Below are 27,386 nucleotides of genomic sequence, written 5' to 3'. Positions count from 1 at the left end.
TCTTATGGACCCCATGGATTGTGTAATCTATATTTCCCTCTTTGCTTTGTTGCTAGAAGCTCATATCCAAAATGGTGACCAAATTCTAGCATGGATTTTGCATACAGATTTCACTCCTAGATTTACCTTTTTTTAAAAAAAGCCTTTACTCTCCTTTGGTCCTAATATCCTCACATGTTTATTATTTTATTGTGTGGTACTGCTTCTATTCTTCTTCATCATTAAAATTTCGGAGGAACAAAGTAGAAATAGAGACAGATTATAGTATAAATAATCTACATATATCCTTTCTATCTATCCATCCATCCATCCACCTACCCTTCCATCCATCCATCCATCCATCCATCTGTTCATCCATCCATCCATCCGTCCGTCCATCTGTCTGTCCATCTGTCCATCCATCCATCTGTTTATTTGTCTATTATCTATCTATCTATCTATCTATCTATCTATCTATCTGTCTATCTTTGAGAAGAACAAAGAATCTCACAGTGTTGTTGTGAGACCCAGTGCAATAGGGTTGTGTTTGTTAACCATAATGCTGTGCTGGGTACAGGCTCCTTTGCAAAGTCCTCTTGCTGCCTGCCCACCCCACACAGAATTAACCCTTTAATCTGGCATAAAGCTGACTGCACTTTTCCCTTGTCAGAGCCACCATCCCCCTGTCATTTACATGTCTGTTCCCCACAACAATGCAGCTCCTACAAGCGGGGATTCTGTTTGGTGCATTTCTGTGGCCCCAGACTCCCAGCTGAGGACCAGGTGTGCTGACCTTCATGGATGACTTGGCATTTTTGTTCCATTTTCAGTTCAAAAGCATCAACCAAGGCAAGAAGACCAGTGTTGCTGACTCCATGCTGTAGTTGCTGGAGAAATATTCCCAGAACCCGGAGGACCTGATTCAGGAGCAGACTGAGGAACTGGAGCTGAAGAGAGAGAAGACAGAAAGGCTGCTCTGTCAGATGATTCCCCCGTGAGTGGCCCCTGGACTTGAGTGTGCCTCCAGCCTTAGCTCCAAGCACAGGGCCTGGAATATAGTGGGTGCTCAACAGATCTGGATTCCATGAATTTATTCAATTCACTCATCCATGTTTATTTATCTAACATTTTTCTTATGCAGCAGCACATTACTTTGTTTAGTTAATTAGTTTAGTTAGTTTAGTTTATTATTATTATTTTAGATATAGGGTCTCACTATGTTGCCCAGGCTGGCCTCAAACTCCTGGCCTTAAGTGATTCTCCTTCCTTAGCCTCCCAAAATGCTGGGATTATAGGCGTGAGCCACTGCACATGGCTTATACAACATATTTTTATAGAGCCCTCACCAGGTGCCAGGTACTCTGTTGGGCATGTGAGTGGAATTTCTGCTCTCTCATATCCTTGGGAGCAAGGAGCTGGGCACAATGCTTCCCCCACCCCAATATCACTTCAGAGGAAGTCATGTCCAGAGAGGGCAAGTATTCACTCCAGGGCAGTCAGCACTGCAGCGGACTTGAACCAGATCTGCTGATGCTCAACACAGTTTCCTCTCAAATATCCCTTCCTAAGCCTCGAAACTGTCAAAAATAGGCCCTCATACCTTATGTGTCTGGCCCCTCCCATCCCTTCAGGTCTGTGGCTGAAACTCTGAAAATGGGGGCAACTGTGGAACCAGAGTATTTTGACCAGGTTACCATATACTTCAGTGACATTGTGGGTTTCACCATCATCTCAGCCCTGAGTGAACCCATTGAGGTGGCGGGCTTGCTCAACGATCTCTACATGCTGTTTGATGCTGTTCTGGGCAGCCATGACCTGTATAAGGTGAGAATACCAGGAGGCTGGCATTCCGTTCCTCCCGTTACTACTGTGTCTTGATGGTACAATGACTTCCATTCATTTATTTATGGGTTTATATCAGCTAGCTATTGCTGTGTAATAAATACCCCCCCAAACTCAATAGGGTAAAATGATAAGCATTTATTATTGTTCACAAGCCTATGGGGCCACCAGAAAGTTCTTCTGGACACACTCATACATCTGTGGTCAGCTATGGGTGAGGTAGCAGCTCTGCTGATCTCAGTTGGGTTCTCTCATGTCTCTGGAGCCTTGGTCGAGAGAACTCAATTCTGTTCCACAGTCTATCTTCCTCCAGCAGGCTAGTCCGGGGTTGTTTACATGATGTGGCAGGGTTCTGAGAGAGAGGACAGAAGTACACAAGACTCTTGAGATCTAATCTGGGATCAGGCATATTACAATTTCTGATGTATTCTATTGGTCAAAATGAAAAGCTAGCTTGGATTCAAGAGCTGAGGAAACAAAGTCCACCTCTTGATGGGAGAAGCTTCAGAGTCCCATTGCAATGGGGTGAACATACAGGGGGTGGAGGATGTGGGCCATTTTGCATTTAATGGGCCACAGTGTTTACTTGTCCATTGTCTGTCTATCCATCACTTTACAATCTTATCAGCAGGTTCTTCTGTGCCTGACCCTGTGCTGGGCATGAGCAGAGAGATGACTCAGCTCCCAATCCTATGCTCAAGGAGCTCTCAGTCCTGTAGGTAAAAGATAATGACCCGCAGTGAAAGTAATAACCCTGGGAGGCGGAGGAGGCTGAGAGGGCCCCAACCCAGCTAGGGGTAGATGTGTAAAGGGCAGGGAAGACTTCCTGGAAGAGGTGCTGTCTTCCCAGCATTGTCCCATCTGGGAGTGGCAGCCCTAAGCAGGCAATGGGGGAAAAATATGCTAAAGCCTGAGGCTTCAGAGGGCCTGGTGAGTGTGGGGATGCTGAATAAGCTGGGCTGGCTGGACATGAATGGGCCAGGAGTGGGGAGTTGGGGGCACTGGAGAGAACAGCAGAGGCCTCAGCAGGGCCTTCAATCCCCTCCCTGTGCACCTCTCAGTCTTGGGTTTGAGTCCCAGCCTGGCCACCAGCTTCTGTGTGGCTTTGGGCTAACAGCTTCCCCTCTCTGGGCCTCTGTTTCTTTGACTGTGAACAGGAATGGCGACCACAGTCCTGGGGGGGTTCACGGAGGATGGGAAGATCCTGTCCGCCACGCACAAGTGGGTGTCAAGCATGGAGTGTGAGAGGGAGTCACCTCCTGCCTGCCACTCCTCCACTCTACCCATGCTGTGAGGACCTTCCAACCCCAACCCTGCTCCTTGTTCTGATCCAGGGGGTCTGGGGGCAGCTTCAGACATGGTGGGGAAGGTATGGAGGGAGGTCCCAGGAAACAACACGCCAAGGCTCTATTGGCCTTAACCCTAATTTGTGACTCACCAGCCCTGTCCGGCCACGGCCTTCCACAAAGCAGCAGGGGCAGGGGAGGGCCAGGCCCTGAGGGCTGAAGCCAGATTGAAAAGGATGCCTTGGGAGGAATTTTCCGAGGACACGATGAACTCTTTGAGATGCCAGACAATCTGCTGATAGCATTATTTATAGTACCCCAACAACAATAATCACCAACACTTATTGAGTGTTTAGTGTATACTGGATGCTAGTATTAAGTGCTTTATATGTATTAGCCCATTTATTCAGCAAAACAATTTACGAGGTAGGGACTTGTACTGCTAATTTATATATGAGGAAAATGAGGCAACAGAGGCTAAGTGGCTTATTTGTTAACATAATCCCAGTGGGATCTGAGGCCAAGATTTGAACCTGGTTATGCTGGTCCAAAGGCCCTTCTTCAGGGAGGCTCACCATCCGCAGGACATAGACATCCTCAGGATAAAGCTGTGGGTTCATAGTGGCCCACAAGCCCTCCAGGAGCTGCCCTACCTACCTCCCCAGTTGTGTCTCCAGCCGCTCCACCTCTGCAGGCCTCTGGATCCTCACACATGCCTCGCCGTCTCTAGCCACCAGGCCTTGGGACCTCTGTTCCTCCTCCTGGAGCAGCACTCTCCCTCCTCTTCACCTAGCTCCCTCCTGGCCATGTGTCTGGTCCCGGGTTAGCCTTCTCCCCCTCCTAGACACAGTTAGGGGCACCTGTTTGATGCTCGCATAACTCCCCCTACATTGCACTTTATGTTTCCACCCTGCATTACTCCCCAGTGGCTGGCAGTGTCCAGCACATCATAGATCCTCAGGAAATGTGTGTTGAGGGAATGAGGAGGACATTGAGGCACAGAGAGGGAAGTGACCCACCTAAGGTCACACAGCTGGCCGGCAGCAGAGCCAGGACAGGAACCTACGGCATCCACCACGGTGCTCCATCCACTGCACCATACTGACTGACATGCACCCACAGGGACCTGCGCCACTGACACCCAAGGGTGCAGCTTCCCTCCTGTTCCCCACTCAGGACCTTAGATCCCCGCCCTGGCCTGCGGTTCCAAGGCGTTCCTGAGTTTCCCTCTTGCCTCCAGAGCCGCCCTGGCCCCACAGCCCCAGGAAAACATTCCTCATCTCATCTCGCTGAGCCCCACAGCTTTGATCTGCCCTGAGTCACCCCGGCCTCATCTCTTCCTCCACTGCTAATCTTTCCTCACACATGTGTCCCCTGGCTCTGAATCATCCCTTCTGATCTGCTCTGAACTCTGGCCAGGAGGTCTGCATCTTTCTGGCAGAATGAAATGAAATCAAACAAGGCCCACACACCCTCCAGATGTGGGGAAAGAGGAGGCCCCTTCTTCATGATGTGCAAGCGTCTCTCATCACTCACGCCATCCGCCTCGGTTTCCCCTTCGTCCCCAACAGGATCTGGTTACTGCTCTTTAATCCGGTCTGGGTTGGGAGGCAGCCAGACAATCATTTCCTGGTTTCGCAGGGGTCTGTGATTCCCTCCCACGCTCGCTGAGTGTGCACTTTCATGGACATGACTCCAGAGCGGAGCCGCTGGGGGCTGTCACGGAGGCAAGGCCTCAGCCCCACCTGTGGCTCAGCCAGGTGTAAGTCTTGCCCTGGCCCTACTGCCAAGCCACCCTGGGCACGTCACCTCTCTGAGCCTCAGTACTCTGCTTATAAAACAGGGATGAAAGTGTCTCTGGTTTAGGATTGCTCTGCAGATTAAGGAATGTGAGAGAAAGCACCATTGTTCATTTAGTCACCACCTTAACCTTGAGCACCTGCCACATGCCAGATGCCAAGGCATCCCTGAAAGCACAGAGGGAAGGGGCAGCATTAGTTAATCACCTACAGACGGCTAACTTGGCTGGGGAAATTTCACAAGTGATCTCATCTAACCCTTTCAGTACCTGTCAGGGGTATGGATTACTATCCCTACTGTACAGATGAGGACGCAGGCACAAGGAGGGTAAATGACTCACCCGGGGTCACACAGCAAGTCAGTGGTGGGGTTAGAATTCACATCTGCGTTTGATAGTGTGGACCCTTTGCTTGCACCTCCCCCTGGCTGTTTCTCCCGTCTGTGAAGGGAACCACTGCCTCATTTACAGCTGAGAGCTCACTATGATAGGCAGCTTTGAGTACATCACCTTTACGAGTCCCTGGAGAGCACGCCTGTGCCTGGTCATCTTTCTGTCTCTAGGGTGAAGGAGTGAATGTTAATCACCCTGCGCGTTCCCTTCTAGCTCAGGCATCAGGCAGGTCAGCAGCTTAGAGGTCAGCTTTAGCAGATCAGAGAACGTGGTCTGGTTGTGTGGCCACCATGAGGCTTTCTACTCCTCTCCCCTAGTCTGGACTGTGGGGGCACACATCTGAGGCAGGGCTGGGTCCCCAGAGCTGGTGCACCCTCCCTGAATCACAGCTGCATACCCAGGAGGCAGGGTGGGAGCAGAACCTCCTCAAAAGAGAGAGAGAAAGGGCCCAAGCCATGTCCATCAAGAGGCAGCATAGCGCACAGACTCTGGAGCTGGACTGACCAAGTTCAAACCCACGCACTGGCTGCAAGTGACCTTGGCAAGTGACTTAATGCCTCTGACCCAGTTTTCACCTATCAAATGGCCTTAGTAATAGTACCCACATCCCGGAATTCTTGTGACGATCTAATGCGTTCATAATTGTAAAGGGTTTGGGACTGTGTCTGGCACATAGTAAGCACTATACGAGTATTTAAGAGGCACTTAGTCCTTTTTCCAGTCTCGCCAATCAAGTAAGGCATTCCTCCTCCTGCGGTGAGGAAAAAGAGAGAGCAGGGAAAGCCAGGGGTCTCTCATAATTTTCCCTCCTGGGGAGTGGAGTGGAAAATCTCTTTTGTGGAAAGGTGCACAGCTTGGGGCAGCCCTGCCACCACCCCCGCCACTCTTACCACCAGCCAATGAATGCTGGGTGGACAGCAGCAGGCAGGCCCCAGGGCGGGAGAGCAGGCCACAGCCCAGAGGAGGGAAACATCTTTCTCGCAGCTGGGGACTGGGAAGATTCTGTACCCTAGATCACATGTGAGCGGGACCGATGGAGGGGTGGGATTTCAGCAGATAGAGACTGAGGAGGGCTTTTCAGGCAGAGGGACATAGCAGAGGTGAGCAAGCGCTGGGTGTCTCTCGAAATGGTAGAAAGGGTTTCTGTCTGGCTGAAGCATGGGGAACCAGAAGCAACTGTTAGAAAATGTCAGGAAATCATGCAGATGAAGGAGGCCCTTGATAACTAGGCCGGGGGCCTGAATTTTAAGCCACTGGCCATAGGGAGCAAATTGAAGTGCATATCAGAGCAGAATGTGATGTGATTAGGGCAGATCACTTTTTGGTGGTGAGGTGGAGGACAGCCAGGGTGAGGGAGAGATTGCAGGGTAGTGGGGGCGTGGGTAGTGGGGCACAGTCCACACTTGCATGTTGCGAGAGAAATTTTTTTAATTAAAGCGCCCCCTAAGGGCTGTGGAGCATCACTATTCTTGTGCACCAGGTGCTAAGTGTAGAAGTGCCTGGCAGGGGAGGCTCTGCGGCGGCAGGCCCGGTGAAGCCAACACGTGCCTGCTGTAGGAGGAACAGTGCAGGAGCCGGGAAAGACTCAGAGGGTAGAGTCGCTGTCTTCACACTGGCAGGCTTAGCCTGTGGCAGGGGAGAAGGCTATGCTTCATTCACATCTGTGTTCCAAGCACCTGGAATGGGGACTTAGGAACAGAGGAAGGTGCTTAGGAAAGGTATATGGGTCCAGTTCAGGGGGTGGAGCTGTAACCAGCCGGTGAAAGGCAGGTTTTAACTCAACTCAAGTTTTGAAAATCAGAGTTGCAGCCGGGGGCAGTGGCTCACACCTGTAATCCCAGGACTTTGGGAGGCAGAGCCGGGCAGATCACCTGAGGTGAGGAGTTCAAGACCAGCCTGGCCAACATGGTGAAACCCCATCTATACAAAAAATACAAAAATTAGCCAGGCGTGGTGGCTCATGCCTGTAGTCCCAGCTACTTGGGAGGCTGAGGCATGAGAATCACTTGAACCCAGGAGGCGGAAGTTGCAGTGAGCTGAGATCATGCCACTGTACTCCAGCCTGGGCAACCTTGGTAGAAAAAAAAAAAAAAGAAAGAAAGAAAGAGAGAGAGAGAGAGAGAAGGAAAGAAAGAAAGAAAGAAAGAAAGGAGAGAAGAAAGAAAATCGGAGTTGCCTAAAGAGAGAAGTGGCTACTGAAGGAGAGACTTTCCTATCAAGGGATGTAAGCAGGCGAGAACAGCAACTGGGGTGGGGGAAATTGGGTGGGTGACCAACAAAGCCCCTTCCAGTTAGGAGATTCCAAAATCGTGATGATGATGAGGAGGACGACAGCAGCCTCTGTGTATTCAGCACCGGTATGCCTGCTTCTGTAAATACTTCACCTCTAACATTCATTCCACATAAGAGGAAACTGAGGCTTGCCCAGGTGAAGTCGTCCAGGTGAATGGCAGAGCCAGGGCTTGAACCTACATCTGTCTCATTCCAAAACCCACATTCTTTCCAGTACACCTTTGGAAGGCCAGCAGGGTTTGGAAAATTGGAGGCGTCCTCTAAATATATACAGTCCTCTCCAAATTAATCCCTGATCTGTCACTATGGCCTTGAGCAGATGGGGTACCCAGGTCTGCCACCAAGGAGCTCATGGACTGAGGCCAGAGACAAAAAAAAAAGCCATTGTCACCTGGAATACAGACAAAGGTGATCTGAAATGTACAGATCCAATTGTTGCTAAAGTGCCTGGAACTAGAGGCCTGACAAAGATGGCACTGCAGGCCAGAGACCCACAGGGCTGATTGGGACTCCTGAGAAGCAGCCATGTGTAGCAGAATGTGTGGTGGGCCAGCGAGGATATGTTCTTATGCTGGAGCGTGAAGGCTGTGGTTTCTAGGTGGAGACCATTGGGGACGCCTACATGGTGGTGTCGGGGCTGCCTCAGTGCAATGGGAGTCAGCATGCGGCCAAGATCATAACATGGCCCTGGATATCCTCGGCTCTGTGGTTGACTTCCGGAAGAGGCATGCACCCAACGTGCCTGTTTGCATCAGGGCTGGCCTGCATTCAGGTATGGGCTAGGGGCCTCCAGGGTGAGGGGCCACATCCATCTCCCAATCCTCCCTGGGGCGCTGGCTGGGACACCTCCTGTGGCATGCTTCTGGATGTCTGAGATTCTAAAACTCTATGGTAAAAACATTTTATGTTTCTTTTTTCTTACATTATTTTGAGGTCCTAATTATGTTATAAATAAGAGAGTCTGGCCGGGCATGGTGGCTCATGCCTGTAGTCTGAGCATTTTGGGAGGCCCAGGCAGGGGGATCACAGGAGGTCAGGAGTTTGAGACCAGCCTGGCCAACATGGAGAAACCCTGTCTCTACTAAAAATACAAAAATTAGTTGGGTGTGGTGGCGCACGCCTGTAATCTCAGCTACTCGGGAGGCTGAGGCATGAGAATTGCTTGAACCTGGGAGGCGGAGGTTGCAGTGAGCCAAGATGGCACCATTGCACTCCAACCTGGGCAACAGAGTAAGATTCTGTCTCCAAAAAAAAAAAAAAAAAAAAAGAGAATATGTGATGCTGATAGTCTGATGGAAGAGGCAGGACAGAAACCTGTGGTCATGCAAACAACCAAATGTTTGCTGGGATGATGGGTCTGGGAGAGCCCTCAGAGTCATGAATATACCCTTCCCATGTCCCTGCTCCTTCTACCGCGGTTCCCCTCGCCCGCAGGATAAAGCCCATTGGCACTGCCACCACCTCCCTGCCACTGCCATAGCCTCTCCAACCCCATCTCCCACCACTCCCTGCACGGCCCTCCATCCACACTCAGCTGTGTGCAGTTTCACACACACGGGTTCCCTGCCTCTGTGCCTCTGCGCCTGCTGTTCCCTGCCCACTCATTCTCTCATTCTTCAAGACAGAGCACATGTATCCTCTTCTCCAACAAGTCCCCTGGGCTGGGTTAAAGGCTCTTTTTGGTGCTGGCACTGTCCTGGTGCTTCTTTCATCACAGCCTTGATTGCAGGTTACACATCTCTCCCCACCGGGCTGGGAGCTGCCCAAGAGCAGGGAGGGGCTCTGATCTATCTATGGCCCCTCACCTCCAGCACAGAGCCTGGCACAAGCATCAGCTCCTCTCTGGATGTTGTTGGAGACTCCAGTTAGCTTTATCCTCACCTCGCAACTGGAGCCCAGGATGTGCAGGGGGGAATGGCACGGGGGGTAGAGAAGGGTGAGGCTGTCACTGGGCTCTCTCTCTGGTCCAAGACCTGCTGGAGCTCACTGGGTACATTCGAGTTTCAGGGCCCTGTGCAGCAGCGGTCGTGGGTCTCACGATGCCTTGGTATTGCCTCTTTGGGGACACTGTCAACACGGCTTCCTGGATGGAGTCCACAGGGCTGTGTGAGTATCTCACACATCTATCCTGCCCAGGGGAGAGACTCTTTCAATAAACTGTGTGGCCTGGCTGTTTAATATAGTTCTTCGTAACCAAATCACCACCTGGTGGCGGCGTACCCTAGTTTTCAGGAAAGCAACTACCATGTTGGTGCAAAAGTAGTAGCCATTTTGGCGTTAAAACTAATGACCACACCATTCTCCTGCCTCAGGCTCCCGAGTAGCTGGGATTACAGGTGCACGCTACCACACCCAGCTAATATTTTGTATTTTCAGTAGAGACAGGGTTTCACCATGTTAGCCAGGATGGTCTCGATCTCCTGACCTCATGATCCGCCCGCCTCGGCCCCCCAAAGTGCTGGGATTACAGGTGTGAACCACCAAACCCGGGAGGCGGAGCAGTGAACCGAGATGGCAAAAAAAAAAAAAAAAAAAAAAAAAAAAAAAACAGCTAATAGCCAAAGCTGCAATTACTTTTGCACCAACTGAATAGAAGGAGATGATATATGTCATTGGCTGTTTTAACTTTCCACACAATATTTGTGGTGATCTCATGAAGACATTAGCAGCGAAAACAATGACTCAAGAGGCAGGAAATCTGGGTCTTAACCCTGGCTCTGCAACTGGCTTGCTTAGTGTCCTTGGGCAAAATGTTCTTCCTGTAGGCCTTAGTTTCCCCATTGTACAAAGAGAAGACCCTTCAAAGTGTTTTTTTTAATTGGTCACGTGCCACCTCCTTTTATGCTGGGGCAGCCCTGACACCACATGAAGACATCCCCAATGTTTTTGGCCCTTACTGACAGCAGGAGCTACCATGATGGCTTGTCTAGAGCAGCTAAAATGTTGAAGCCCCAGGTCCTCTGCCTCTGGCTGTGTAGGTAGTTGCTCCTTAATGTTCAGGGTACATCCTGCATAACTGGACGCTATGGCTCTACTGGGAAGTCCTGCGCTTAAAAGAAAACTAAAAACTGCATATCTTCTCAAACTCAGACTTCCCAGACTTCCTTACAAGTAGAAATTATGTTCCTAGGGGTTCTGACTCCATCGTGAGTTCCCCTTAGCACTCAATCTATGTAATTTGCTTTGCCTCTGGGTCTCTTTTAGTGACCAACAATTTAGAGGGACATGAGGGCCAGAAGAAGGGTATTGCATAAATCATCACTATGTGTATGACTGATTGGAACTGCAGTCGTTGCAGCCTCTTAATGATTTTACCAAATACTAGGCATGCTGTCACCAGGTGGTGACCTGATGACTGCCTTTCTTCTCAGCATACAGAATTCATGTCAGCCGAAGCACTGTCCAGATACTGCTTAGCCTTGATGAAAGCTACCAAATTGATATCAGAGGTCAGACTGAGCTGAAGGCAAGAGAATTTCGTGGTCTTTGTGGGAAAAGTCCCCAAGGGTCCAGTTTCTGTGGGAAGCAGGAAAAATTCTTATCTGACTGATGTCACTGCCCAGAGTTCGGGATGTAGCTGGTCACCTTTACATGCCCTCTGTGCTCCCCAAATTCTAAAGAAACATTGCTTCCTGGGAGCCATTTGGCTCCTTGTGAGAGGAAAGGCCAGGACAGAGAAGTCACTTCTCCTGATGACCTGTGTAGCACACCAGTGTAAAACACACATCAAAATATTTGTCACTCATAGTAATAATGAAAGGAGCATCGCTGTCCCCATTTTACGGTTGAAAAAATTCAATTAAAGAGTCAGAGTGGCTCGTCAAAGTCACATAGCTCGTAATTCAGATCTCATGGCTCCAAAGCTTGTGCCTTCTCCATAGCACTGTTGGGCTCCTGCCCATCCCTCAGAACCCCAGATCAGACATCACCTCTCACTTCAGCCTACCCTCACCCAGGAACACTCCTTCTCCTCCTCCTTCCCCACAAACAGTGACTGCCATGCCTTCTCTGTGTACCCACCAGTCCCAAGGCCAGTTCTCTGCTGTTGCAGTGTAATGTTGGGTTGTTAATGCTCGTGAGCACCTCAAAGGCAGAGAAAGGTCTGTAACCTGTGCATTCTCTCTCAACGTTAACATTCTATAGAGGCAATGGTACAGCATTCCTTTCAGTGACTTTTCTTCCTACCCCACCTCCTCTTCCTCAAATTCCTAAGCTGAAGCCAGGTCTGGCAGGGAGACCGGAGCAATCTAGCTTAAAGGCCTGATGCACTGGGTCCCAGAAATTTGGTGCCATATGGGACTCACTTCATTACACTGTGGAATGTCGATGCAGGAGGGTGCAACACAGAGACGGGCAGCAACTTGTTCATGATCACACAGCCCGTGAAGGCCAGCAAATGTGCAATCCTTTGCTCTGGATGGCTGGGGTTAGGGGATAGTGAGCTGGAATAAGTCAGGGCAGATGTGTCTTATTTAGGGCGGTGAACACTGAGCGTCCTGAGGAATGGATGACTTATGCCAGAAAGGGACACAGAGAGGTGTGGGGAGGGCAGAGAGGTGTGGAGAGGGCAGAGAGGTGTGGGGAGGGCAGAGAGGTGTGGGGAGGGCAGAGAGGTGTGGGGAGGGCAGCATGCCAACCTTAGGCTCTTCAGGCTGGCCCGGGGGCTCCAAGGACAATATTCATCCCATAGAGCCCTGGCCCAGGATGGGGCATGGAACCTCCAGCTCAGCCAGCCCCAACCCTCATGTTCTCAAGCCTCCTCGCTCCTGACCCTCAGGAGCTGCATTCCCACCCCAGGGGAGGCCACCATACCAGGTCCTTCCATTGTGAAGGTTGGAGAGAATCACAGATGGTGGGATCTTAGCACTCTAGATCTGCTGATCACAGAGCTCATGACTCTTTTCTCTCTCTCTCTCTCTCTCTTTCTTTCCCAGGCTGGAGAGCAGTGGCACGATCTTGGCTCACTGCAACCTCCACCTCCCAGGTTCAAGTGATTCTCGTGCCTCGGCCTCCCAAATAGCTGTGATTACAGGCATGTGCCACCGTGCTTAGCTAATTTTTGTATTTTTTAGTAGAGATGGAGTTTCTTCATGTTGGCCAGGCTAGTCTTGAACTCCTGACCTCAAGTGATCCACCTGCCTCAGCCTCCCAAAAGGCTAGGACTATAGGTGTGAGCCACCACGCACCCAGCTGGGTTATTTCTTTAATAGAGAAATATTAACTTATTTAATCTTTACAACTTTGTGAGGTACTGAGGCAATGGAGGCACAGAGAGGTAAAGTAAGTTGGCCAAAGTCACAGAGCTAGGAGGCAGCAGAGCCAGGATTTCAATCTCCAGGGTCTAGGCTGCTCTCCACGGAGCTGTTGGAATCACACATTCTGCCCTTGCTCTTCAGCTTGAGGAGGTTTGCATGGGGAGGGATATTCCCATCCCCTTCCCTCTCTCTTCCAGGGGAAGGGCATCGAAGAGACCTACTGGCTGGAGGGGAAGGCAGGCTTCCCCAGGCCCCTCCCAGCACCTGTGGACATCAAACCTGGGTGAGTAAGAGAGATTTCCCAAAAAGCTTGGATGCTTTTATTTTGCATTTGGTATTTGTTATTTTTCTGATTATAAAAGTATTTCCCGCCTAGTGTGGAAAACTTGGAAAATACAGAATTCTTCGAATATTCAATAATCCCCATCTTTCTACTCCTGGGAGGCAGCTGCTATTAGCACTTCAGCAGGGCTCCCACGCACCTGTTTCTCATGTGCTTGGCATGTGTGAGGTCATGCGGTTCAGATCACTTCTCATCCCGACCTGTGCCCTCAGCTCACTGTCCTGAGCACCTTCCTGTATTGTTTGGAGTACTTTATAAACACACCCGCAGTAGGCTGGGCACGGTGGCTCACGCCTGTAATCCCAGCACTTTGGGAGGTCTAGGCAGGTGGATCACCTGAGGTCAGGAGTTCGAGACCAACCTGGCCAACATGGTGAAACCCCGTCTCTACTAAAAATACAAAAAGTAGCTGGGCGTGGTGGCGGGTGCCTATAGTCCCAGCTACTCGGGAGGCTGAGGCAAGAGAATCGCTTGAACCCAGGAGGCCAAGGTTGCAGTGAGAGGAGACTGCGCCATTGCACTCCAGCCTGGGCGACAAGAACAAAACTCTGACTCAAAAAACAAAAAACAAAAATCATAAACATACCCGCAGTGACTGCATCTGGATTGCAACATGTGGACACTCCAGGATTTGCAAAGCCTATCTCTATTGCAGAGAATGCAGAATCTTTCCATTTTGAGCTGACTACAGGTCATGATTTGGTAAACATTATCATGCATTTATTGCTGTTCAGACTATTTCTGCAGGTGAGGAATTTTTAGATAAAAAGAGCACCCACATTTTGGAGGCCATGTGAAGCAGATTCTCAGAGAGCTTGTGCCTGCTTGGTGGTTTGTCTCTTCCCTCTGTCCTCTGTCCCCTACAACCCATGTCCCTCACTGAGGGCAACATGGATGGGGTTGGGGAAGGGAGAAAAGTTAATAACATTTTACTTCAAAGTGCTGTTCCTTACTCCCTTCCACCCCATCAGTGGGCAGGCAGTCTGCAGAGGGTCGGAGGGCAAGGGGCACAGGTGTTGCCAATTGCCAAGAAGGTCCCAGGGACCATAGAGGCTGACTGGCTGATTGCATTGGTGGGGAGACTGAGCCTGGGGAAGGGCAGGGCCCCACCTGGTGTGCTACAGTGCCACCACATCAGTGCCTGGGCCAGAGCTCAGGCTTGCTGTCTCCCTGCCCAGAATGCACCCTTCATCAAAACTTCCAACGGGCTCTGCTCAGTTCTTCCAAGATGGCCCCCTACCCAAGGCCACCTCTTCCCATCCCTCAAAGACAAGCAATATGGGCTTTCTGGGAGGGGACCAGAGTTGGAGCAGCCCAGGCTGAGCATCCTCCAACAAGGCGGGACTGATGTGAACAGGGCAGGTCACAGCAGCCTTTCCCCTCCTGCCGTTGGGGGGCCAAGGCCTTGGGACCCCAGGGATCCTGGGGCACAGCAGTGCCTCAGGGCAGGAGTTGCTCCCGTTCATCTGAGTTCCCCCTTGCCACACATATCAGGGTCCAGAGGGGCTCCCAGCAAGGGGGAGAGGGAAAGAGAGTGAGTGTGTGGGCAGACACCAGCGTAGGATGGCGAGCCTCCCAGGGTGCAGACACACAGGGACACCCTTTTCACAGGGACACGCCAGCCTCTTAGAGGCAGAACCAGCTTGCACTGGTGGAAAGGCCTCCACACAGCTGGGGCCTTTCTTTGCAGAGTGATGGATGGCCTGCGGGGCAGGCAGCGTGATGTGAACATAGGGCTCAGGCCTGGCCCTGACTGTTGTGTGGCAGATCTTGCTCCTGTCTGGGCCCGTTGGGCTCTTTGGCTGGACTCAGTCCTCAGCTCCCCCGTGGCCCTCTTCTCTCTTCCCTTACGTGGAGGGCCTCTCCTCCCATTCTCCTCCCTGTGTCCTGAGGAGTGAGTCCTCCTCTGGCCTTGCCTCCCTACCAGCGCCTACCCCACTGCTCATCTCCACTCAGAGCTCAACTTTTCAGGAGCTAGTGACTTCCGCTGACTTCACTTCCTCACCTCCCACTCCCTCCTCGGCCCCCGCAGTCTGACTTCCACCCACTCGGGCCAGAGGGCTCTTCAGAAGGTCTCTAGTGACATCCGTCCATGTCAGCAGATCCGGGGGCAGTTTCAGTTCTCAACCTGACTGCTCAGCAACGTTCGCCCGCTGCCCTCCTTTTCCTAAAAATTCTTTCTTCCCTGGCCTCCTCCTCTGGCTCCAGCTCATCCTCCCCTTCTTGGGGCCTCCCTCTCTACCCAGACACTAACGACACCCAGTACACGTCTCGGGCTCCCACCCCACTCGGCACCAGGCTCCCGTAGCTCTGGCTGCTCACTCAATGGTTCCTTCTGGGGCTTCACAGCACCACAGATTGCAAAGCTCCAGCAACCCTTGAAACCTGGTCCTCCAACATCCTCAGTCAGACAACCCAACACCATCCCGAGCTCCTGGCGTCTCCACACCTACCCCTATCCATTAGCAAGTCTGGAGCCTCCAGAGCCTCCGGGGAGGCAGGTGGGAGTCCTTGCCCTCACCCAGGCCTCAAGCTCAGATCCTGCACACAGGATGTGTGTGTGCCTAGCAGCCCCTACTCCATCACACATCCCTCCTCCAACTGGCTTCTCCACCTCCATGCCCCCACCCTGGCCCAAGCCACCACGCCTCTCAGGTGGCCTGCCGCAGGGCTCCTAGCCAGTTCCCTTCCATCCATCTCTACCCGGCAGCCAGAATTATCTTTTAAAAACACAAACATGGGCCGGGCGTGGTGGCTCACGCCTGTAATCCCAGCACTTTGGGAGGCCAGAGTGGGCAGGTCATTTGAGGTCAGGAGTTGGAGACCAGCCTGGCCAACATGGAGAAATCCCATCTTTACTAAAAACACAAAAATTAGCCAGGTGTGCAGCAGGCATCTGTAATTTCAGCTACTTGGGAGGCTGAGGCAGGAGAATCGCTTGAACCCAGGAGGCGGAGGTTGCAGTGAGCTGAGATCGTGCCACTGCACTGCAGCCTGGGTGACAGAGCAAGACTCTGTCACAAAACAACAACAATAACAAAAGTGACAGACATGATGGATAGGACATGTTGCTGCTGCTAACCCTTCTGGGCTGTCTCATCACCCTGAGACTAAGCAGCCTTTTGTGCAGCCTCCAAGGCCCTGCGCTGTCCAGCCAGTGCCTGCCCCTCGGCCCGGCCTCTCCTGCCACCTTCTGCTGCTCACCACCTGCTCACGGGCCTCCTCGCTGTCCCTAAAGCACACCGTGTTCTTTCTACCTCTGGCCCACTTGCTCTTGCTGTTCCTGTACCTGGAATGCCCTTTCTGTCATCCTGGTCTCAGTCAAACGCTGCTTCATTCAGGAGGTGGCACAGGTCACACACTCTAGATGGGCCCTGCTGTCACCCTCCAGCTCATTTCCCAGCGTGGTGGCCTCCACAACACTTGTAACTACTGACATTTCTTGTTTGCCAGTTGACAGAGCTTGCCCTGCCCATGTAAGACTCAGGAGATCCCGGACTGCCAAGACGTCGGCACATCCGTCCATCGGTGCTCAGCACCCAGGGAATGTGACCTCTTGAGTCTCCTATGCACCAGCCACCTTCCACCAAGTCGCCTGCCCAGGTCTGTCCTTTCAGGCACTACTGAAAAGCCCAGCTCCCAGCCCTCACCCCACCCATCCTGTCTCAGAACCGGGAACCTGCAGATCTGGCAGCCATTTGTCATCCTGCGCCCCCTCAGCTGATGGCTTTTCTGGACAGAAACTTTAGAAAGTGCCAGAAATGTTTTCATCTTCTTGGCTCAGAGGGAGGGAGGAGAGCAGAGATTAGTCGCAGTGGGCACCACCTGACGTGGGAGCCTCCCAGACCTCCAGGCAGGCAGCGGAGGGTCTCCGCACCCCAGTCCTGCACATGAGCTCACCCGGTGCACACACTCGTCATGGGTGTGGAACACCATGTGCCCCTCTACTTGTCTGGAGATGAGGTCACAGACAGACAAACAGACACACACACACACACACACACACACACACACACACATGCGCAGAATCTCTGCAGGAGGGGCTCAGGACAGACTGGATAAGAACTTGTCTTGGAGCCACATTTACAAAGCAGTTACCAAATTTTTGCTTGCACTGTATGTTATAATTTGATTTTTATTTGTTTGAAGCCAAGTTTCCTAAAAATGTTTTTATCCCCACTTTATGTATTTCCCATATCTGCAGAAGTGATTTATCTTTCTATCTGGGGATTTTGAGGAGGCTGGTGGAGATCGGGGGAGGGAACAAAGGGCCCCCCCGTACCCCCTGCAACCCTGTCTTGGTGTAGCCACCAACTCAAGCGGCAGTGCCCACAGAAGCACTTTTCGTCAGACATCACAGAGACACTCCACACAGTGGCCCCTTCTCTCCTCTGCCCCTGCAAAACGGGCGCAAAAACCTCCCCTGCCAGCCAGGTTGCTGTGAGACCCTGGCTGTCCCTCGGAGCCTGGCTTTCTTCTCCAGGTAACGGCAGCGACCCAGCTCCACCCTGTTCCCGGCATCTGTGGGCAGCAAGTGAGAAAAGGAAAGCGTGTAGGAGTCCACGGTCCCTACCCTGGATCTGTATATTACCTGGGAGTCACAGAAGCCCTCACCATGGCCTCCCAGCCTCCCAAGGTCATGTCTTGAGTAGGGGTGGAAGCTGGGGTAGTTCCCCATCTCCTAGGAGACCACTGTACTTGAAGCCACACCTGCAGATGAGTCAGCAACGGCATGGCCTTGGAAAAGACACTTCACCTTTCCCAGCCTCAGATCCCTAAAGTTCAAGGCAGGGCGGGTGGCGTGTGCCCATGGCCAGGCTTCTCGGGGCCCAGGAGCACGAAGGAAGTGAAAGGAGCTCCCCGTCAGCAGGGTGGGGCTGTAAATGCTCACGACTGCGGCTTTCAGTGGTCGCTTTGTGATTCTTGTTTCTCCTTTTTCTCCAGAGACCCTTGGTAAGACTTCATAAACCAAGAAATCAGGGCAGCCTTTGCCAAAGCCCGTCAGGACATGGCAGAGACCCAGAGCTCCGGGAAGACCTCAGCCAGGCCCTGAGGAGAACGGTGTGGGGCAGGTGCCTGCACCAGCGAGGAGCCTCCTGTGGATACCCCTTCCCCCTCCCTGCTCCACTTCCTTCAAAGACTTCCTTGCTGAGCTCCCTGGTGGCCAACCGGGTGCTCGTTACTAAGTGCCCAGAGTGATTGTAATTGACGCATTCCCGTACGAATCCTAGAGCTGAACTTGCCTCTAGACACAAAAACAATAAAAACAGAAACCCTCCCCTCCTTTCACGTGGTGCTTTGTCCTCGGCAAATGGTTTTGATGCAGAGAGCTCATTACCATGAGAGCCGACCCTGAGGAGCCCTGTGCCCACTGCTAGCTGCAGGGCCCAAGGCCCAGGGGGAGGAGGTCATTTGCCCCAGGTGGCACAGCAGCTTTGGGCAGAAGCAAGGCTGGGATGAGGAAGCGAAGCCAGGCAGACGAGGGCTCCAGGCTCAGCTGGGCCTCCCACTTGTGACATATCTGTTTTGTCACCTCTAAAAGGGGCATTGAGAGGATTCAGAGCTTCTAACACAGCGCCTGGCCCATAGGAAATGCTCAAAGTGCGCTGCCTCCTTCCCTGCCTCTCCTCCCCAAGACAGCCTAAACCTTTAGGTGTCTGTGAGCACTGTGTCAGGAGTCCAGGCCTTGGGACACAGGAACTCAGAAACTCAAGATGGAGGAGGGAAGGTGAGAATTCCTCAGTTCTCAGGAAAATGAGATGACAGTTCTGTCTTACAGAAAAGCAAAACAAAACAAAACAAAAAAAACAAAACCCCAACAGCCAACTTATTAAACTGGCTTCCAACATCAAAGAATGCTCACCAAATCCCCGCGGGTGATTTCAGAGCAGGCAAGATCAGGCACACGTGGAATTCATTTCCCCAACTGAGGGGAGAGGGGTGGGGCCAAGCGGGCAGGTTAAGCCCCAAACAAACTTATCCTTTCCTCAAAAGACCCCTTAGGAGAGGGGAGCTGGCACGAAAACTTTGAAGTGGTGGTTGTTGGGAAAATGTTCTGCCTGAGGGCTGCTGTGCCCACAGAGGCCAGGGTGCGCGTGTGTGTGTGTGTGTGTGTGTGTGTGTGTGTGTGTGTGTGTGTGTGTGTGTGTGTGTGTGCGTGCGTGTGTGAGAGAGAAGAAGTATGTAAGGATGTGATGATGTGTGTAGAATTGGCTTTGGGAGATGCCACTGCCTGTCCCTACCTGTGCAACCTTGGGCTTTACCTTTCTATGCCTCAGTTTCCTGAAATGCAAAACGGAGCCAGTTACTCTTACGTCCCTTATCATGAGAGTTAAATGAGAGGACTGTGGAAACACCACATCTGGCCCTGTGAGCCTGCAGGAGTGTTGAGCAGGGAGGATCTGCACACGTGTGTCTGTGGAATGTGCCCATGGCTTGTGTGTGATTGTGTCTGTGTGTGTGGGACAGCTGTGGGGTGGGGTGAGGGACAGGGACAGAGATGTGGCCCTGGTTTCTCCACAGGCCCTCTGGGTGGCCCCCTTTAGGCCTGTGGATTTTCTCTCAGGGCTCCAGTTTCTTCATCTGTGAAATGAGCATGTGGTCTAGGTGACTCCTGAAGCCCCTCTGGGTGCATAGCTGTGTGTCTGCCATGAGCATCCATGAGCATATGCATGGGTTCGTGCCCTGGCACCACAGCTGGGCAGGAGGAGACCAGAGCTCGACCAGGACTCTCTTTCCTACTGCTGTGGACTGAAGGCCTGTGTTCTCCACCCACATTCCTATGTTGAAACCCCAGTCCCAATGTGATGGCTTAGGAGGTGGGACTATGGGAGGTGATCAGATTATAAGGCTGGAGCCCTCACAAATTGGATTAGTGCCCTTGTGAGAAGAGGCCAGTGAGCTAGCTCTTTCCACCAAGGGAGAGCAGAGCAACAAGGGGCCATCTGTGAACCTGTAAGAGAGGCCTCACCAGTGCCAGGCCCTGACGGCACCTTGATCTGGGACTTCCAAGCTCCAAAACGGTGAGAAGCAAATATCTATTGTTGAAGCCCTCCAATCTGTGTTATTCAGTTACAGCAGCCCAAGCTGACTAAGACACCCGCCAGAAGCCGAGTGGCCCAGGCTGGTCTGTTGGCGCCTCTAGGCCTTCTGTTCCTCACTGCACAGGAGGGCCCAGGCCCCTGCCCTAACTGCCTTACGAGGCTGCCGTTAGATCAAGGAGGCAGTGCGTGTGAACACACACTCAGCTGAGAAGTGTGGTGCAGATGTGACTTGGAGGGTGGGGTGGGTGAACAGACCTGTGTGACCTTGTATATTTAAGTGGACACCAGAGCTCAAAGGGCCCTTTGCAGGCAAGTGACAGTGAGCCTGTGCCTGTGCCTGTGCCTGTGGACATGTGGGGGTTGTCATTGTGTCTGTGTCTGCATGTATGTGCTCGTCTGTGGGCATCTGTGCGTGTTGTCTGTGTGTATGTGCATTTATGTGTCCGTGTGTTTCTGTGTATATGCATTTATGGCCTTGGTGTGTCTACATGTATGCAGCTTTACTGTGTATGTTATGTGTCTGAGCATGTCTGAGCACCAAAATCTGGGGCAGTGGTACATCCCTTCCAGTCCCAAAATCTGGGGCAGTGACACATGTATCTGTGTGCATACCATGTGTGCCCATATGTGTGATGTATGTCCAAGTACCTGTTGTGTGCATGTGTGCTGTTTGTCAGGGTGTGTCTAGATTCAGCCATGGGTCTTCGTGCTCTTGGGCCCTCTGGAAGATTGTATGGTGGGAGCAGCTCTTGCCCCTCTGCTCACTCCCTCAACTGCCCTTGCTGAGAGGGGCTGAGTCAGCTCTGTTCTTAGAGCCTCCTAAGGACTCTAGGAGGAAACTCTGGCTCCAAAGCTGACATACTACATATAACTAGACTCCCTACATTGGTCCGTTTTCACACTGCTATAAAGATACTACCTGAGACTGGGTAATTCATAAACAAAAGAGGTTTAATTGATTCACAGTTCTGCATAGTTGGGGAGGCCTCAGGAAATTTACAATCATGGCAGAAGGCAAAGGGGAAGCAAGGCAATTCTTAAATGGCGTCAAGAGAGATAGAGAGAGTGAGAGGGAAGGGGGAAGCGCCCGACACTTATAAAACAACCAGATCTCATGAGAACTCACTCACTACCATGAGACCAGCCTGGGGAAACCACCCCCATGATCCAATCACCTCCCACCAGGTCCCTCCCTTGACACGTAATTCAGATTACAATTCGAGATGAGATTTGGGTAGGGACACAGCCAAACCATATTTCCCACTCCCCAACACACACCAGGGTTCTCACCTCTCTCTAACCTTCCTCTATCAGCTAGGGACAAAGGAAGAAGGCCCATGCCCACCTGGATCCTGCATCATGCCTCATTCCAGGGCTGGCCGTTTCCTCCTGGGAGGCTTTACGTCTCATTTATTCCCCCACTTACCTGCTACCTGCTATGGACCAGGTGTGTGCCAGGAGCTTCATGCACATTGTCTCAACCATGCCCACTCTCTAAAATGAGAGTTATTTACGCACTTTACAGATGGGGAACTAGAGGCTTGGAGGGTGAAGTGCCTTGTATGTGTCAGCCCATCTGTCTCCTGATCTGAGGTGGTGATGCAGGGCTACATAAGCCCGGAAAAACAGCAATGGTCCCTGGAGGGTTCCCAGGGGAGGCAGCCTCAGTGAGCACACAACTTCCTCTTCTGCAGAACAGGGGTGAGGATAGCACCTTCCAGGTGAGGCTGAGGAAGCCCTCAGGAGGAGCCAGCACGGCATTCACATGGGCTTCCATGCACATGCTCAGATGGGACCCCAGAGATGGAGCCCCGAGTCATGGCTTTCATGATGAGTCAATGCCAGCTGGTGCCAATGAAGGCCTCCTGCCTTCCCCCAGGCAGCCTGTGACCATTCACCTGTCCCTTGGAGTACATTCCCAGCAAGGGGACATTCTGGCATTTCTAGAGGTTGGGTTCTTACTATGGCAGATGGAGCTATGGGCTTCCAGAAGGTCCTTGCAGGGCTGGGTGATCTGGAATTGCTTGGTCCCTGGTTCTTCAGGTGGGCACATTTTGGGATGGACTCCTTAGAAAAGCCCAGATACTTTAGCCTGGCATTCAAGGCCCTACACAGGCTGGCCCCACCTCATCTGCCCCCTACACAACCAATTCTTTGGCTATGACACACTCCTTACTCTTCTGCAAACCCCTCATGACGCTGCATCTTTGCTCTTATTATTTTCTCTACCTAGATGACCTTGTCCCTCTTTCAACACCTGGTGAAGCCTCTACATCCTTCAAAGTCCACCTAAAATGCCACCTTCTCCTGAAACCCTTTCCCAATCCTCCACGTTATGGAATTAGTAGCTGCCATGCCTGACCCTCACTTGACAGGAGGGACCTTATCTAGTTCCTTCCTTTAGTCCAATGCCCAGGAAGAGGCATGTACTAGAAAGCTGAATTGATGAACAAATTAAGGAACTAACTAGCCCAAAGGTATCTAATAAATAATCTCCCCTCCCGCAATGCCAGCTCCTTAGGTCGCCTTCCTGGTTTCTCCTCTGCTGTTCTCTGCATCTGAGCTTGGTTGATCTGATGCTTAGCTGGGATCCTGGCACACCAGGCACAGGCAGCGTGTCAGCTCGTGGCTTCCCTCGCAGCCCTGCCTCCGCTCACCACTGCCCTCATGCTGCAGTGGACGCCCTCACCTCCAACCCCCGCACTGGCCTGGAGGCTCTTTCCCATCTCCCTGTTTCCCACTCCTTCTGGCTAACTCCTTCCTCTCCAAATCTCTGTTCTTCTGCCACTTCCTCCAGGAATCCTTCCCTGACACACTCCCTTTCATCCCAACGTGCTGTGGGAGGGGCACCTCCTCTGGCCCCTCAGCCCTGGGCCTGCCTGTCCATCACTGACTACACTCTAGGCATGGTCTTGTGTCAGCCTCTCCCTGCAGAAGGAGGCTTCTGGAGGGCAAAGGTGGGTCTGAACCCTGTTTGTGTGACCCCAGGGTCTGGCCAGTAAAGTTCAGTGGGGAAGAAATATGACAGATCAGGGGAGGTGAAGGAGGCTACTGTGGTGGCAGGTGAGCCTCCCTTTAAGGAAATCCATGTGCATGACAATCCAGATTTGCTCAAAAGACAGAGTGGAGTCTACACTCTCACAGAGAGGGAGGTGAGGTGACACAGAGCAAGAGGGAAAGGCCACACATGTACTGAGCGCCTGCTGTGTGCACTGTCTCAGGACCCTGCATCTTCATTGAGTGGTGAGGACACGAGGCTCTGAGAGGAGACTGACAAGCCAAATGGGCTGCTGCGTTCCCCGGGGCTGTGGAACACCCAAGCCCGGCTCCTTCTCAAGGGCTGGCCATGCCACCTCCCATGTAGGCTCTGACTTGGACTTCCCTGCACAAGTACCTCTTGCTGGAGGCCCCAGTCTCTCCATCAGGACCAGCGCAGGTTTCCGCGGCCTGAGAGACTCTTTGAGCAATCCACTAGGGGGCAGGCAAGTTGTTCCAGAGTGAACCAGGAGCCCCTCCGGCAACCCAGGAGACTCGTGGGCCCCTCCCCAGCCCGCAGGCTCCTGAGGCTCGGCTGCCCAGCAGGGAGAGGGAGGAGGGGGATACACGGAGCGATGGGGCACCCCACGGAGGAGTCCCACGTGGGCAACCTCCCTGAATGAATGAAGCACAAAGCGAGTTCTTCAACAACTCTCCATTTCTCACTGGCGCACTGGGGAGCTGGATGTGGTTTTTGGCTCTGTCAACTTGAAGAGTGTGGGCTCGAGGTTATGGAACCTGGCCCCTGTGCATCGTGAAACAGCAGATCTCAGGGTCCCGTCCCCACTGGAAAGGCCTGGTCCAAGTTGGTGTGTCCAGGATGTGTCCAGCCTCCAGACACTAACGTTTTCTATGACATAACCCATAGGTGATCATCGTATACCATTCTTGCTTGGACGCTGGCTCCTGTGGCCTGTCACACTCTCTCCTGGGAGGCAGTTGTGACTGCCCCATCTACAGACAGGAGAAGCATCTCTGATGTGTGGACATTTCCCCGTAAGCCACAAATTACCCTGACTGCTCTGCCTGGTCTCCTGGCGCAGAAACGGGTGATGGCCCTCTCTTCCCTGTCCTTCTCATGACAACTCTCCACCACCTCCACAGTCAGTCATCAAGTCCCGTGCGGCCTGCCACAATGGTCCCTGACTTCGGTCCACAGCAAGGGCACTAGGCTTCATGCTGCTCTCTTGCCTCTATTCCCGCCCCTAGTCTACCTGCAGCGCAGACCTTGCGACGTCACTTTTCGACTTAGCAAGTGTGCACTACTGATGACCAAGGGCCTTTGCTGAGGCCCTGCCAGCTCTCTCTCCTGGCTGCCCAGCCCCTTTCTATCCCTATGCCCTGGCCCGTCTTGTCCTTCCAAATCCCTCAGACCCCCAATTTCAACCTAGAGGGTTTTTATTCTAAAAAGTATTCCTACTAGTAGTTATAATTACCCATTAAGGCCTGGAACCAGTGGCCTGGAGATAACCTTCCCCATCACTATTGTGTCCAGGTACAAACTCCTTCCAGCTTGAGGAACATCACAATATCCTCTCAGCATATTTTCACAATTGTTATTACAGACATGTGCTGGTGGGAGCTGGCCATGAGGGCAGTCTCTGTTCTTCCCATGTGTCCACCTTGAGCCCACACTCTTCACTTTGACTGAAACTAAAACCACATCCAACTCCCCAGTGCACCTATGAGAAATGGAGAGTTGGTGAAGAATTCCTGGGAGCCAGAGAAGACAGCGCATCATGGCTCACCATGCAGCCAAACTTCATGAACTTTTTAAAGCCTCAGTTCTCCTTCCCAGAGTCCCTTCCCTGGCAGCTGCTTCACCTTTCTCCATCCTTTTCGCATCACCCCCTTGTCCCCAAATCTCCGTGGTGTCCCCAACCCACCAGCACCCAGCCTCAGCTTCCTGGTTCATTTTTGGTTACCCAAAGAACAACTACAAGACTGATCCAAGGTCCAGGAACCCTTTAAAGGGCCGGCTCAGGTCTCCCCAGGCACTGACTCCAAGGTTTCCCCTGTGGGCAGCCCATGGGAGGGTCTTTATTTCACTAGAAAGAAGGAACTAATGTGGATGGAATATCTGCAACGTACCTCTCACTTCCATCATGCAAGGCAAAGATTACTCTCTATTTTCGATGCAGCTACTGAGACTCAGTCCAAGGTCACCCAGCAAGCCAGTGGCAGAACTGGACCTCAACTCCAAAGCCCCCACCACCTGCACCACCCTGGTGGCCTTATGGGCCCCAGCCAAATACTATATGGAAAAAGGTGACTCAGACAAGGTCACCAGCTGCAAGGTAGGGCCCAGCAAATGGAGCTGGAGTAGGGTGGAGAGGACGGGGCAGGTGAGGCCAGGTGAAGCCAAGGCCAGCAGCCAGGTCTCTGGATGTGGATGGAAGAGTTGAGGGGGCAGATGCCAGAGTGTGCTGTGGGCCCAGGTCAAGGTCAGAACTTGCAGGCTAGGTGGGACACGGAAGAATGAAAAGGCAGAGAAACTAATGAACTCTGGCCACCCGCCTGGGGAAGCCCACTGGAGGGCTGTTTCTTCCCACAGGCACCATGCCCTCTCACTTGGCCTCCTGGACTTACGTAGCAGGGAAATGAAGAGCCTTTTGAACCGGAGGCTCAGCTTTTTTTTTTCTTTTTACTGGCTTGGAAACTCCACAAGGTAGTTTTTGCAGCCCTCACCTCTGGTAACTCTAAATTAGGTGACAGAGGGAGAGACAGATGGGAAGGAAGAGAGAGAGGGGGAGGGAGTGGCAGGAGAAAGAGAGAGGGAGAGGGACTTTGATAGAGCTAACTGGGCACAGCTGGGGAGAGCAGGAAAGTGGAGCGGGATGGTGGAGGATGTATGTGGGTTCGTGATATAGAACCTGGCCCCTGTGTGTCGTGAAAGAGACAGGAAAACGGGAAGTGTGACGTGGACTCAGACGCCCCGGGCCATCAAAGGCTTTTAAGCAGGAGGGTGACCTGGTCAAACCTGTGTTTTGGAGAGACTCCATCTGGCTGCCATGTGGGGCCTGAGTGGATGAGCGGGAAAAGAGATCCTGGGCCAGGAAGCAGTCCTGGGGAAAGGGCCTGGGGAGAAAACGCCAGGCCGAAGAGGGAGTGGGAGCCGAGAGTTTCCACGTTTAGAGATCAGGTGAAGGAGGAGGAGAAAGAGAAGGGCCCGCAGCAGGATCTTGAAGGAGATGCAAGAGAGGAGAGAGGAAGGCCAGGAGGGGGTGTTCCAAGGTGCCACGGGAAGAGGGCCATTAAAGGAGGAGGGGAAGCTGTGAAGAACATAGCCAAGGGACCTGGGCACTGTCCCTCGGTCCGGCCACAGCAGTTCTGCCATAGATGTGCTTGCTGGAATGAGGGGCTGGAGACAGGTGGAGAGTGGAGGCAATGGAGGCAGCAAGAGTGGCTTTCTTGCAGGTAGCTCCCTTGTGGGTCTGGCTAGGAGGAGATGAGAGGAGGGGGCCACAACTGAAGGGAACCTGGAAGGCCCAGAAGGGGCTTGTGAAACAGGGGCGTGTATAAGAGGGCTTGCCCAGAAGGTTCCCCAGGAGGCAGGTGCTGCCTCTGCCAGCAGGAAGCACAGCCCATCCACCAGGAGGCCAAGTGGTCACTGATGCCAGCAGAGGCAAGTTTGGTTTTGGGAGTCAGGTTCAGGCCTCAAATCTGGGTCTCCTGACCCCAGCACTACAGGAGAGAAAAACCAGCAAGCAGGCTGAAGTCGCACAGCCTAGAAGAGGTCAGGGAGTGGCAGCCCTGAGGCCACATAAGCTTTTTTAAGCTTCCAGACCTTCAGAGAGATTGGCTTGGGGACAAGGCCTGGCATCCACCCCTCAGGAGACAGGATGCAGTACTCTGCATTCTGGAGCCCCAGCCCAGCTCCCAGCGCCCGAAGCTCACAGCATCCCAGCTGGATTAATTATGAGATTCCTGGGAGGCCAAAGGAGTCTGTCTGACTTATTTAGCCCAAACTATGTCCTTTCCCCTCCTTTCCTTTTTCACGTCAGGAAACCAGCCCTAGTGGAAGCCACTTGACTTATGTGTGGTCTGCTTCTGAGAAAAATCAGAGTCACGAGCCACGCGAGATGACAGCCTAGTTCCCATGACCATGTGCACATGTGC

General features: G+C 52.5%; 1 pseudogene; it reads left to right on the top strand.

The window, feature by feature from the left end:
• Window positions 1-18,392, top strand: part of LOC129008694 (guanylate cyclase D-like) — a 68,452-nt pseudogene extending 50,060 nt beyond the window's left edge.
• The last annotated feature ends 8,994 nt before the right edge of the window (window positions 18,393-27,386 follow it).

This window comes from Pongo pygmaeus, chromosome 9, assembly GCF_028885625.2.
Source record: "Pongo pygmaeus isolate AG05252 chromosome 9, NHGRI_mPonPyg2-v2.0_pri, whole genome shotgun sequence".
Classification (NCBI taxonomy): Eukaryota; Metazoa; Chordata; class Mammalia; order Primates; family Hominidae; genus Pongo; species Pongo pygmaeus.
The sequence above is the reverse complement of the archived record's forward strand: the minus strand, read 5'-3'. Positions and strand labels throughout refer to the sequence as shown.